Source organism: Akebia trifoliata, unplaced genomic scaffold, assembly GCF_017979445.1.
Source record: "Akebia trifoliata isolate Shusen 1 unplaced genomic scaffold, ASM1797944v1 Contig00838, whole genome shotgun sequence".
Lineage (NCBI taxonomy): Eukaryota > Viridiplantae > Streptophyta > Magnoliopsida > Ranunculales > Lardizabalaceae > Akebia > Akebia trifoliata.
Genome location: NW_028237255.1, coordinates 1 through 12,240, shown reverse-complemented (window position 1 = coordinate 12,240; position 12,240 = coordinate 1). Strand labels below are relative to the sequence as shown.

The 12,240-nt window shown below is 34.0% G+C and overlaps 1 long non-coding RNA gene across 2 annotated transcripts; it reads left to right on the top strand.

Moving 5' to 3' along the window:
- Positions 1-6,513: 6,513 nt before the first annotated feature.
- On the top strand, positions 6,514-12,226 carry LOC147380984 (uncharacterized). 2 transcript variants are annotated; one of them, XR_015174882.1, is made up of 5 exons: positions 6,514-6,783; positions 7,230-7,350; positions 7,540-7,588; positions 11,639-11,701; positions 12,047-12,226. It is a non-coding gene; the product is annotated as an uncharacterized LOC147380984 (long non-coding RNA). The 2 variants fall into 2 exon arrangements; XR_015174883.1 differs by having other exon boundaries at positions 11,622-11,701.
- The last annotated feature ends 14 nt before the right edge of the window (positions 12,227-12,240 follow it).

Here is a 12,240-nt window from a genome sequence, read left to right as displayed (position 1 = left end):
GAGTCTTATAACTCGTGAAATGGACTCAAAACCGAATGAACGCGATTGGACTTCAAGGTGACTCGATTCCAAAACTTGATGGAACCGCAATTTCAAACAAATTAAATAAGAGTCGTGATAAATGCATGCGGTTGTGTATGTGGCTGACATGACAAAGGCACAGAACCATAGATCTTTTTCATCGGGATACACAAGAAAAGGATGTGTGCTTCTGTGCCTTTACCATGTCAACCAAGTAACAAATCCGTGTGCATTCATCACTATTCATTAAATAAATATACTTATATTTATTTTAAAATATTAAAGTAGTGGTTAAAATATGTCAACCAACTGAGCTATGGGTCTAAGCTCTGGGTTTCTGATCTTGCAAGTGGGCCACATATTATTGCTTTGATCAAAATCTTAAAAAGAGTGTTTTTTGATCAATGGTTTGGATTTATTGTAGGGATATGTATTATTGGGATTATATAAGAAAAGAGAGGCAAGTCGACCTAAATTTGATGCCCCTACTAGGCCACTTGGTTAGGATTTATATTCATAAATCATAAATCATAAAACATTCATCATTTAGTAGCAAGTACAAAAAGGATTCGCTGTACATTTTTATCACACACAAACTAGAGACACACATGCATATGATGGAATTCCAGATAGAAAAACAGGATGTACGTGGAGTTGGTATAAAAGACAGATATCTATAATATAAAAGTGGAATAATAAAGGAAGATCAACATACCCCCAATAAAGAAACATATGTGAAGTAACCTATGTCAATTGTGGGGGGAAATTTAGAATGCTATATACACTACAATTAAAGGAAACCTAATGAAGAATGCATGAACTTATCATCAAGAGTGAAGACCCATTCAGGTTTCTAAATAAGTATTTGATAAATAACATACAACTTCACTCACCAACTCCGAGGTGAGTGTTGACACTTGCATATCGAGTTGTTCCAGTGAAATTTTTGTTTTCCCTATAAGGAAAGACCATATGAGCACTTCACAACAAGTACTCAAAAGAAAAAAAAAACTGTAACTACTGTGGCATGTTGTTGGACAACAACCATTCACAACACAACGCAAACGATATCTCATCCTATTCCTTGAACAACTCAATTTAATAAAGCTTGAGTAAACCACATATCAATATCACATAAAACTCATATAAAGATTGGAGGATTTAAACATGTCTACCTCTGCATGCTCTGAAATTAAGGACTCGAAGAATAGACGGTGGCATTGTTGATGATCCATCCGTCTCGGCAAGCTGGAGATCAAAACATAAACTGGAGTAAGGATACCATCAAGTATATTTAACTTGAAAAGGAAAAGAGAACTATTAATTAAGAAACCTAGAAGAAAAACACAGTAAACAAATGTGGAAAAGAAAAGATTTGATTAAAAGAAAAGAAAAAAGTATTTCAATAATTACTTGCTCTAAAAATTCTAAAAGATCTTTTTCAGATAAATTGACACCTAAAATTCAAGGTACTTGTATGATCAGTAAAAGATTTATAAACTACAATTTGTTGTAGAAAAAAACAGGAAGCACCCTATAGTATTGATGAAACATCAAGTGAACCTTTACTACTTTTGAACGAATAGCCATCCAACTTTGACTCCAAAAACCATGGTTGAGCAAAGATAGCTAGGTTAAAAATCCCCTCATAACTCAAGGGGTTAGGATAAACCCTCCTGTGAAGGTGATCTCAGGATCAAGTAAAAAAAAGACTGTAAGTACTGTGGCATGTTTGTTGGACAACAACCATTCACAACACATTGAGCAACCAATATCTTATCCTATTCCTTGAACAACTCAATTTACCGATTTGGCATGGATATAGTATGCCTTACCCCATTGGCTAAGTAATAAGAATATTATTTAGCCATTAATATCTATCTTGATTCTTGAGCTATATCATCATAGAAACTACTAAATCATCCCTTGTTATTGTTCTCTTATAATAAAGACGCCGTCTAACTAGACTTCGAAAAGACAAATCAAAATAGATACTATTCTAAACAAATTGGGCAATGCTAAAATCATATTTCAGTAGAGTTTTCACGGAAAATTTTCTACTAATAAAAAAATATGAGATCAAAATGGATACCATTCTTGGGGTAATGTTGTGATGTCCAAGCTTCATCTCAATATCCTCCATTTTTTGCATTAGTGTTACTTAGACATACCCTTCCACTTTAAGGTGAATGAACCACCAAGGGATGACTTGGATTCATTCTCAATTTTAGTACTTCCAGCATTTTGAATATTATATCACTTACTAGTTACAAATGTTAGCAATGAACAATCCAACTGGAATATAACCAACGGAAGCACACAAGTTATTCCTTCTTATATTAGAAAGGCAAAACAAGAGTTACTTCAATTTAGGACAATGATAACAAATAATTCTTTCTTAAAACATCTAAGTCATTCAACAATTTAGATAGTAAAAGTTGTCATGCAAACTCCTAAGGTTAGTAAATATATACAATAGAAGAACGTAGAAATGTCATTCAAGGACAATATATTAACATTAATCCCAATAATATCCATGCCATCAAACAAGAAAAGACTTATGGTTCTAGCTGAACTCACCTCAACATAATCGAGAGCTATCCAAGGAAAGCTTGGTTTCAAAAATTTCTGTTCTGGTTGAATTGAGCTTTCCATTGACACTCGGACCAAGCCCTCCGATGAATATCAAGTCTCCATAAGCAGCTGACTCTTCAATTCCAACAAATGCTATAAGTACTCCTCCGTCCAACATTACTCGAGTATATGAATTAGTTATAAATCAATATGTTCATAGAAAAACAAAAAATGTTTTTAACTTTACAAAGATACTAATTTACATACAACTAATCTATCAACAGATATGTCTTGGTCTTTACATTTATATTGTGTATCTTATAAAATAATGAGGAAAAATGGTCTTAAACCCAAGTTGATCCAAAATGAACTTTAAGTGAATTTGTTACTGATTTAAGGAGAAAATCCACTTTAAACTTTCATGACTTAAAACCAAGGCAAATGATGTAACAATTTGAGTTTAGAACCATGAGGAAACATAGTCTTAAACCCAAGTTGATTGGAAACCAACCTGAACCAAGGGTTAGTCAGTAGGATTGAGCCACTGCTTTGAGTATTAAAAAGGGTCCCAACCCACAATTTACATTATAGAAAATATTAGCTATGTGATTTCAACTTGGTTTTTCAAAGAAAGACACAATCTTCTACTCTTAAAAATTTGAGCTCTATCATTCAAAATCCTAAAATTAATTGGAATTTTCCACAGCGAAGATGAAAACCAGTCTCAATCTTCTACTTAAACATTTGCAAGTGGTTTGAAGTCACAATAGTCAGTAAGAAAATAAAAGTAGCATTGTTATCGACCCCCAAAGATAATCTCATAATTCTCTAATAGAAAAACCTTTCCAACAAATAGTCAAGATCATTATAGTCAAAAAAATTTAGTAAAGTAGACCTAAAAGAGAATTATGATATTATCAATGAATATGATAAACGCAAGAAACAATGGAAAAACCTACAAAATGAGGATGAAAACTATTGAAACCCTAGGTTTTTCTAATGGAATAAAGCCTAGAAATGTCAAGCACAAAGAAAATTTTGAAACGAAAAAGATAAATACCAAGAGATAAAGAGGCGAGATTCCAATCAAAATTACCTCAAACGCAGAACAATCGAAAGTTTTATACATTAAATATGAAACCTCCTTGCTAAAAAAACCTTTGAGGATCGAGATAGATTGGTTGGATGGATGCTTTGGGTTACAATAATTGCAGATTTGAGAGTTGGAAAGGTGAGATCGATCGAGAGAGACAGAGAGAGATATCGATCGATTGATTGAGAGAGAGAGAGATGGAGAAGTTCGCACAACACAGTTGTGTTTTGTGCCACAAAATTCGTGGTCTAATAGCATAGAATTTGTGATTTTCACGTATAGCGATGGTCAAACTTTGACCATCACTAAAAGTTGTTGCTGTTGCTGATTTTTCCTGTAGTGTTTCCATATTATATCTTCCTACACCACCATTACCACCACTGTCAGTCTGTCATCGATAGTCCAACTACCATTGTCGTCATAGTGCAACCATTGCAACTACCGTCGCTATCATGAGTCACGCTGGTGTGACATTGAAATCGACATGTTTCACACATTGGTGTGCCCAAAACCTTAGATGCTTCTCTCTCGCATCTCGAAGAAAAGTATCTATGGATTGCCAAGACTCGAGCCATCAATATCCAGTTTCAAGAACCCCATTGGAGGTTTTTCCCATTTAATCCAAATAAGACGATGCCTGATCTGATTATGAGGAGAATAAATGAAATAAATTTGAGACAAACAACTTTCTACTTTAGAAATAATTGCCTTGGCAGTCAATTGATGCCCTTCAAAAATTACTAAGTTCCTTGCCAACTAGATTTCCAAGCTTATTAGCCAAGGAATTGAGCCGACCCGAGAATCAAAGGAATTTAAGCTCCATAACGAGATGAAAGATATAGCACCACCGTGTGGGATGTGACCTCCATAATTAGCAGCAAAGTGACGCTGAATTTCTGTGGTAACTTTGCAATCCAAGAATAGACAACAAATAGATGCCAATGATAAATTTCTCCCTTTTTTCACTTCATCCAGAAGATATATGTGATGATAAAGTTTCCACCCAAAAAGCTGAATTTTGTGAGGACATTTCAAACCCCAGATCACACTCCATTTCCTATTTATTTTGTGCACCGCCCGAGGGATCTCCAAAGCAGATTTTGAAGTAAATAATCCATTAGAATTTTGTTTGCAAACTGGTCTGTCCTTCAGCCCTTGCTGCACCTGAATAGAGGCACAAAAGTTAGCCGCTTCTTCTCCACAAAGAGCCACAATTCTGTCTAAATTTATTGAAAATTTAAAAACTGATTAAAAATAGAGAAACTTTCTGAAAATGGTTCAGGTTTTAATATTCAGAAGACTTCTCCAAACCTATAACTTAATGACAATCTCATAAAAATATTTGAACTCAAGCTAAATTGAAAAGCATTAAAATATATTATACTAAAGAAGCTGGATTGTAACCTTGGGAGAAGGATTAAACCCAACCACATCTCAGAATGATTCACTGAGTCAAGTACTTACACTTCAGATCTTGTGAGTCATCCTGTAGATCATGGTGATACCTCCAACTTCGAAGATGTGATCTTCTCTTGCTCAATTGTGTTTGAGGCGGAGAGGCTGATGCTTGTGTTTTCACTTTGGGGTGGCAGGGCGGTTCCCTTCCTCTTCTACGGGCTGACTTCAAAATTTTGGTCTCGTTCGTCTCTTCCCTTGATTCACGATTCACATAGTTCTTAAATCTAGACTAAAGGAAGAATGTTTTTATATTTATGTGACAAGATTTGAGATATGGGAGGCCAGTTTCAACCCTCCTCCCTTAGTGTATACAATCTAGATTTTTCTTTTTTAAATAAAAAATTGAAAGCAAAACTCAAATGGTATATTTGACACTTGAAAACAGTTATTTTCTTGTTCTTTAACATGTCCAACAACTTTTTCTTGTTTTCTTTGTTGTAATACTGATCATAATTTTTTTCATAATTAATATTATAATAGTGATTTTGATTTACAATTTGAAATTAAATCTAGTTGAAATTAATCTGGACTATTGGACTTTTAACCCAGCTTCTTCTACTCAAGCTACATGGTTTTTAAGATTTTTCGTAATGTAGTCGCCTGAACCAGCTACATGGTTTTAAAGTTTTTTTTAACCAAAAAAGCCCTAAAAAACTTATTTTTTTACTAAAATACTCTCATATGCTTTTCCCAGGTGTAACTAATGGACTTTAATGTGTGCTCCGAGGACACATGTTAATAAGACCCTTCTTTTTTACTTCAAATACTTGAGTTAGACTTAAAAATTGTTGGAAACCCAGATGACTCACTCAAATCATATCCCTTACGTTAAAGAGTTGATACAACTAGGGGTGCAACTTGGTTCGATTTGATGTCAAATCGGAGCCGAATAGTCCTAGCTCAGTTCCATTAAATGAGTACTGAATCAAATTGCCATAGAACCAAACCAACCCAAATCGAGCTAAAGTCAATTTAAGGAAAATAAATAAATATGAATATGAAATCTCATATAATGAGACATTAATCTATCCATCAATAAAATAAAATCATTAATATATCCATTAAAAAAAATTCAATAATTTTTCCATGAATTAAAGAAAGTCATTCATCCATCCATCCAAATAAAAAAAAATCCATTTATACATAAGAAATGGGTACAGTTTATTAAATAGATAAATAATATTTATTTGGATGAGGATTCGATTCTCGGTTTGGTTGGGTTCTAGACAAGGCATGAACCAAGAACCGAAACAAGTTGGTCGGTTCTCTACTTAGTTAACCCGGAACGGAACAGAAGTTCATTATAAACCGAAGCAAAGCAATCCAAAGCTCTCTCTTTGGTTCGGTTCTCGGTTTGAACCGGACCAAGTTGCACTAGATACAACTATATATAAGGGGCGAAACTTGTGGGATCTATCGAAACCCTAGGCTACGTCTAACACCTCAGATTCTACCCTAACTTCTCTTCTTCGAAACCATCGCTTCTTGAAGGTTCGCTTTTCACCCACAACAGCATATCTTCTTCGAAACCATCGCCTGTTCTGTGTAGATAGCTTATGTTTATCACGTTACCAAGAAAAATCAAAATTTTCAGTCGCCATTAATGGCTGGGGCGGAGATCAAGTTATTTTTACGTGGTAAGTCGGTTTTTGGCCCTGATCTGTAGTGTTATTGAACCATTTCTTAATTTTTGTTTTACCAATGAATCCCGAACCCCATTCAGCAGATCAACTGTTAAGGTTGAAAAAGTACAACTTTGATCGTTAAAATATGATTTTTCTGTCGATTTGGTTTTTAATCATTTTTTCTGTTAGCTTTATCCAAAAATAAATAATATTCTGATTGATTGGAAACAAAGACTGTGTTAAATGACCTTTAGATGGTGTACAATGCTGTTAATTTTATTTTCTTTTAAATAAAAAAAATGGATATGTGGAGATATGGCCTTTAGATCGTTTTAATATTGCTTAGGCTCTCTAGTTTTTTGGATCATGCCCTTAGACACCAGTTTTAAATTTCTTTCCCTTCTTATTTGCTTTTTCATTGTGGAAAGTTTGAGCCGTATTAAATTTTGTGTTTGTAGGCCAGTTGAAGGATATCTTCATAAAAGCCTTCAAGATGATAGAGATTAATTGTATGATATGCATTACAACCATGAGGTCACAGGTCCAATCCCAATTTATTATGGAATGCATGGTCAAGAGGTATTATGAAAAATTTCTAAGAATTATGCTTATGTTTCGTCTAGTACTTTCCAATAATAGATTCCAATGAGGCGCCCTCTTCTATTGGCGCTCAGGATTAGTTTTAGAAACTATGTTTTGCCTAGTACTTTTTTGCTTTTGCTGCAATGCGTTCTATCTTAACAAGGAAGAAGTTGCTCCTGTCAACAGGCGTCACCGATGCTGGTCTTGGCTGGTTCTGAAGCCTAAAGTCTAACAAGTGAGTTATTACCTTATGTCTTATTTGCATTATGAGTACTTTATTCATTTCCTTGTTTCTTGTTATTTTCTATCATTTTTATTTTTTAAAATTGGAGTTTAAATGATTTTTTAAACTAATTTTTAAACTATAAACTATGGGTTTGTATTATTTCATTTAAAAGTTTTGTTTTTTAGGAGTTTTAATCTTTCAAAAAAAAAAAAAAAAATCAGAACTTGAAAATTTTCGAGTTTGGTTTTGATGTTTTCTGAAAAAGCCGAACCCGAATTATTAGGTTTGGTTCCAGTTTTTGCAAAATCTGAACCAAACCTGAATAGTTGGGTTGGGTGGACCCTGCATGTACAGCACCAATTATTTGTTGTATTCCCAAAGAACATGTTTGAAGGCAATCAATAGACACATTGAACCTCATAATTTAGCCACCTCATCCAGGAGCCTTTACATGAGCCATCACCATTCAATAACAGCAAACTAGGGGTGTCAATTGGGTACCCATTTAACCATAGCCAGGACTAGAAACTTCGGTTTGACATCCCTTTTTCTAATGTCTGATCAGAGCTGGGTCTTCAATTAACATAACCAATAGGAAGCGAAACTGAGTAGGTTATACCCAAGGTACTCAAAACTGATTAGCACTTCCATTTCTATTTTTTAAATAGTTGAAGGCTTCCGAACTTTTAAAATTAATAAATATTCTATAAAATTATCAAGTTTCTTTTTAATCTATGTATTCTGGTTTAAAACATTCATCTAGAAGTTTATATTATGTGTAAAGAAGATTAATCTTAGTTGCTTGAAAACTTGAAATAATATTGTCTCGTATCTTATGAGTATAAATTCGTATAAATTGTAATTATGATGCTAATGCTTTTATAAAAAATGTGTTGTGTTCTTGGAAGGAAAAAATTTTCCAATGATTCACTAAAAAAACATGCTTTCTCATGTTTTACAACGAAAAGGAAATTTTTTTGTAAAGATGGAGTGCTTTTATCACCATAGATGGTTTTTGTCTTATCTATTGTAAGAACTTGAACTGATGGATATCCAAAGTTTTTGGTGGCTTTGATTTCAATTTCATTTATTTTGGAACCAAAACTATAAAGTTACGATGATTCCTATTTTAGATATCTTAGGAACCAATCTGGAAATGAGCCATTGGCATTCATACAACCTATCATTTAGGGGTTTCCTCCAGCGCACAACGTTCATTGTGTTATCTCTCACCACTTAATTTTATTAAAGTAAGACAGACTTGCTCTCAATTAAGTGAATGCTAGGCCACTATCTCAAAAAAGCTAAAATTTGTTATTATTATAGCGTTAAATTCAACGGTCCAAATCTCACGTTTGTTTTTACCGGCCCAAAACCCGCAATTAAGCCCAACAAAATAATTCGACAGCCCAAGCCCAACGAACCACCGGTTTTTTTTATTTTTATTTTTGTTGCCAAAAAAATGATTTAAAACCTTACGATTTTCCTTCACAGAGAAAACAAAAGTTTCTCTCAATCTCCCTCTTCGATCGATACTCACATATCCCTCAAACCAGACTTTCAAGAGGCTTTTGAGAACCTCAATCTAGCAAACTTGACTTTTGAGAGGCATTCGAGAACACTGATCAAACCAGACATTTGAGACGCATTCGAGTACACTGATCAAACCAGGCATTACGCATTCGAGAACATCGATCAATCAAACCAGAAATTCAAGACCAACGAACGATCTCTCTCTCTCTCACTCACGTCCCTCAATCTCCTAGAACTATAGCTCAAATGCAAGAACACCTAGCTATTTTCACTTTGTTGATGGATTCGTATTCTGCTTCAAATCTAGAAATCTTTAGTGTTCTGCAAATCTAATTTTCTTCCTACCTCATTTAAGTTTAATCCAGGTATCATCTTATAATTTTCTCTGTAATTTTAGTTTAATCCTGTTGAAATTCTGCTTTAGATGCTTTAATCTTGTTTACCGAGCTTGTTTGTGCTAAAATGAACTTTTAATCGTAGAGTTATTAGTGGATTTTTTGTAAAAACCCTAATTTTTCCAATAGGTCGTGATTTATAGTTGTTTTTGGAGCTTTTCTGATAAATTTGGATCTAAAATTTGAGAAATCTGATTGGATGCATTTTTCTATGAATTTAGCTTATATGATATGAATGTAGTTTCTTTGATTTGAGTTTAGTTCGTTAAGGGTCTATTTTTTGAGCTCTTCGTCAACTCTATTGGAGAGAATCTGGCTTGGAAGGAATGCATGTATCTTAGAAGGGAATAGTAGATGGCCAAGGATGGTATTAACATAATTATTTTATGGTTGAAGGAGATAGATGGCTTTAGTTACACTAAGTTTCCACCTGTGGAACAAAGAGAACTTTCAGTTTACCATAATATTCTTGTGAAAGCAATAAGGTTGAAACATTTGTGGTTTGTTAGATGGCAAAAATCAGTGGGAGATTGCTTATAACGACTATGGAGGGGACATGTATGTGTAATCTAGGACTGGGAGGATAATTGGTGTTTTATCTTGAACGGTAGGTTTGTGGTTATGTTCAGCTATTTCTTTGTAGGCACTTCAAAGTAATACTGAATGTCTCTAGTTAATCCATGATTGGTGTAGAAATATTGCCATCTTTGTCTACACCAAGATCTTAATCCACTTTACAAGGTCCTGTTTTTCTCTTTTGGAGACAAAACATTGGTTGAAGGCATTTGACAAGTTGCGGCATATGAATTGGGAAGTCAGCCACCCTTTTAGAGATAAAAACTGTGATCCAATATTGCTAGCTTTCTCTGTGGTTAGAGAGAGATGCAGTACCTTGTTTAAATATGAGGGAAAATTCCCTTTTATCATGAAAAAGTTGTGTGATTGTACATTTATTTGGGTGGGGGGGAGTTATTAATGATCAGGAGAGTGTTCCCCATGAGTTTGTGATTGTTATTCATGAGCATATTACCCTTTCACTAAAGGTGCTGAAAGGTGTATAGATGATCTCTATTTTTTATCTTTGTTGACGGTGTCTTCTATTGCACATTTGACTCGCTACGAAAACCATTGGTTTTTGGTCCAAGTAATTTTGTTCGGCTTGGTCATTTCACCTATTGACTTGACCTATTAGTAAGAACAAATGATTTTTGTTATTCTCTTCTTTGATATTCAGCATGGAGCCGCATCCTGGTAACTTCAATGATAAACTTTCCAAATTCCTTGTATGAATATGTGAAGTCATTTCTTCCTTGCAAGTAATGTTTAGTAGTGCACTTCATAAGTATGGTAAGTTATTTTGAGTGAGATACAATGGTTATTATGATGACTTCTCATGCTATGTAGGATGGGATGGTGGTGGTGAATAAGTGAAAAATGACAAATTTGTTATGGGAAGGAAAGAGTGGAGAGGGTAATGGAATGCAAATGTCTTCATATAATGTGCCTCATATAGGAGTGAAAGTTTGGATTATTTAGTCTAGATAATATTGGGATGGTGATTTTGTGCTATAAATATATATATATTTTTTCTGATATGGGTAGTGCCAAAGAGTCCAAACTAACTTGACTCATCTTCATTGTGTTCCTCTTTTTACCTTTATTTTAATAGGTTTCTCATTGGTTTATAATTTATGAACTGGTTTTACTAAATTGGATCTTTCAACTTTGACTGCAGTTTACTCTTTATTGATCTAGTAAGGTCATTTATTGGTTGCCATATGGTTTAAAATTTTGGTTTGTGTTGGAATGTATTGTATTATTTCGGAATGTTTCAGTCAAGACAATCTAAATAATATTTGAGAAGTATTTTTAGTATAAATTAATTCTGCCATATGTATGGAAAGTGCCTAGCATGTCATATCGTGCCAAGTTTTGTCGTCAAAATTTTTGAAATTGGAAGCGCAAAGATAACATTGTGTGGTGTTTGTGCAATTTTGTATTAAATTGGTTAAACTATTGATTCATCTTTGAACCATACATTCCTTTCTCAAGTAGTTGTGTAGTTTTGTCTTTCATTCTATTTGGTGGTTGAAACTAAATTACAATCTTGATAGTCCTGGGTTTTTTCAAGGGATGGAGCTGATGCAAACTCTTTTCAAAGGGAATTCAAGAGGTCAAGGATTGATGTCTAAAGGTTAGCATGTTTTGTTTTGCTTTCTCCTTGTTTAATTATTTGAAGTTCATGTTGAATGTGGAAAGCTTAAGAAGTCTTCATTTCGGGAATCCTTATATGTTGATTACACTGTAGAAATGTTAAGAGATGTGAATTTATATTTTAGAAAGTAGGGTACTCAAAATTCATTATGCTACTATAGCATAATTCATTTCACTTGCCTATTCTTCATGAAAAGAGCGTGGAGTAACCGAAAGTACAACAAGCATAAGAACTTCTCTGCTCTTTCTATTGATACCATTCTAATTTATTAGTTGAGAGTGATGATGACATCTCCATACTCCCGTTTTGGTTTCTGAAACTCAGGTCTTCTGCGCTTGAAAAGTTTGGAGTTGTCAGATACTGAAGTTGGAAGCAATGGCCTCCATCATATCTCTGGTTAGGCATCCTTCGATTTTTTGTGCTCATGATACGACCATTTTTTTATTATAACAAATTTGTATATTATATGACATCTTGCACATTTTCTTGGTAAGGAAGCGAGTTAGTGCTTAGGAATT